The following is a 2734-nucleotide window of genomic DNA, read 5'->3' as shown; positions in this document are numbered from 1 at the left end:
ATTTTTAATGTATATTTATATTCTAACATATATTTTATACTAATAACTGATTTTACGTAGTATATTCTATATTTCTAAGTACTATGTAATAATTTCTATATATTAGTTACGTGGTCAACAAGGAAGAAAAATCAACTTCACGTATTAACCACGAGCTTTTAACTTAGAAAATCTAGATTCTAAAATCTAGGTTCAATAGAATCTAGTGTTACTAGGCCTATCTTATAACGACGACACACTCACCAGTTTTACTTATGGACCAAACTTTTTGTCTGTTTTTTATGTGAATTATTGAGTAGTCAATAATCAAACATATAATTTTCTTAGCTTTAAATTTGACTGGTGATGAGCCTAACAAAAACTGTGCACTCAATTAATCAATAATAATAACAATAATAATAATAATAATAGAATTTAATTTTAATGTATTATATATCAGTATAAAATAATTTTATATGTGTATTTAATAATATAATAACACATCAATAATTATTTTTTATATTAATCATATAAATTATTATCCAAAAAATAGATATAATTAAATAATTATATAAAATATTTTATATGGTTAGTATATCTGTTAGAGAATCAATTAGAATCATTAGAATCAATTTAGATCAATTAGCATCGTCTATATTTATATAGCATATCTGTACATTAATTGTAGGATTCTATGTCTTTATTACTTTGATTTATTTAGCACCTATAAATACCCCTTGTATATTGTACCTGAGACACAACTGAATAATACACTTTTCACATCATTCTCTCAGTCTCTTGTTTCTAACATGGTATCAAGAGCTTAGGTTTTTCCCATGAAAATTAGTTCATAGTCCTTTTTTTTCCTCTTCCGGCAGTGTTCTTTGGTCTCTCTTTTGCTCCCTTTTCAGACGCTTTGGTTCGTCACCGCCCTTACCACCGCCTTTGTCTCGTCGTTGCGAGTTCAACGAGTCCAGCCTCGTCACCGGAAACCACCGCACGCGCCGCCACCCTCCGTCTGAAGTTCGCCGTTCGTCTGTCTCCGGGCAGTACTTTGTGCTCCGTTTTCAACCCTTTCCTGACGTTTAGGTTCCTCACCGCCGCCACCGTCGCCTTCAACTCGTTGCAACGTTTTCAACGCCACCGGAATCATCGCCAGACTCGGCCAGACGCGCCGCCACGCGCCACTTGAAGTAGGCTGTCCGGTTGCAGGTGTTCTTCTTCCAGAAGCTTTCGTCGCCGTTGGATCAGCGCTCCAGATCAACGGCTCAGCAACGCCCACGTGTCAGCCAGACGAGAGACGGACCGCATCCGATCCACGCGCCCGACCCGACCCGGTTCTCTAACCCGCGCGCCACGTCGCGCCCAGTAAGCCGCTGACGTGTCTTGCCTCTCCAATCACCCCGTGCCACGTGTCATTACTTGTTGACGTGGCTGCTGACGTGGAATCTGATGTGGCTGCTGACGTGGCAGACAGTGGGACCCTTCCTAAGGTTTTTTGGTGAGCTCTTTCCGATTCCGCGCTCTGTTTTCTCGTTTTCTGCCCCGAATTTGCAGTTTTCTTCTTCCTTTGCTATTTCTTCTATTACTATGGAAAAATCGGATGTCTTTCAGCCTATTCCTGTTATTCTTAATGGCTCCAACTATGCACATTGGGTTGAAGCCATGCGAGGATTTCTTAAAGGGAGAAAATTATGGCGATATGTGACTGGTGATATTGCTTGTCCTGTTAAGCCAACTGTATCCAAAGATGGTGCCTCCAAATCCAAGGAGGATGCTGAGAAGGAGAAGGACTATGCAGAGAAATTGGAAGATTGGGATAGTAAAAATCATCAGATTATCACTTGGTTCCGCAACACTTCTACTCCTGGCATTCACTTACAATTTGGGCGTTTTAAAACTGCTAAAGAGGTATGGGATCATTTGGCGAAACGTTACACTATCTCTGATCTCTCTCATCAGTACCAACTGCTTAAGGAACTTCATAGCCTTAAGCAAGAATGTGGCCAAGCAGTTTTTGATTTTCTTGCTCAGATGGAGATTATTTGGGATCAGTTGACCTCCTGTGAGCCTGTTCTTAAAGATCCCACTGATGCTAAGGCATATGAGGATTATTGGAACCGGACACGTCTCATCCAATTTCTGATGGCACTTACTGATGACTATGAGCCGGTCAGGGCTTCTCTTCTTCATCAGAATCCCTTGCCTAGTCTTGAAGATGCTCTTCCTGCTCTTCCGTCTGAAGAAACGCGCTTGGGATTGCTTCGTTCTCGTCAGTTAGTTGGCGGTCTCGTCTACTTGACTGTCACCCGACCAGACATTGCCTATCCAGTTCATGTCCTCAGCCAGTTCTTGTCTGCTCCCTGTACTACTCACTATGCGGCAGTTCTTCGCATTCTTCGGTATGTCAAAGGCACTCTTTTTCATGGCCTTTATTTTTCTACCCATTCCTCTTTGACCCTTCAGGCATACTCTGATGCTGATTGGGCTGGTGATCCCACTGATCGTCGTTCTACTACTGGTTATTGTTTGTTTCTTGGCGACTCTCTGATTTTTTGGCAAGCTAAGAAGCAAACATTCACTGCTCGATCAAGCACAGAAGCTGAATACCATGCTCTAGCTAACACCACTGCTGAAGTTATCTCGATTAGTTGGCTTCTCGAGGACTTGGGTGCTCCTCAGTCATCCTCAACTGATGTTTTTTGTGACAACTACTGTGCTATTCAGATTGCCCAAAATGATGTGTTTCATGAAT

The sequence above is a fragment of the Arachis ipaensis genome, chromosome B01 (genome assembly GCF_000816755.2).
Source record: "Arachis ipaensis cultivar K30076 chromosome B01, Araip1.1, whole genome shotgun sequence".
NCBI lineage: Eukaryota > Viridiplantae > Streptophyta > Magnoliopsida > Fabales > Fabaceae > Arachis > Arachis ipaensis.
Note: the sequence above shows the minus strand (reverse complement) of the source record.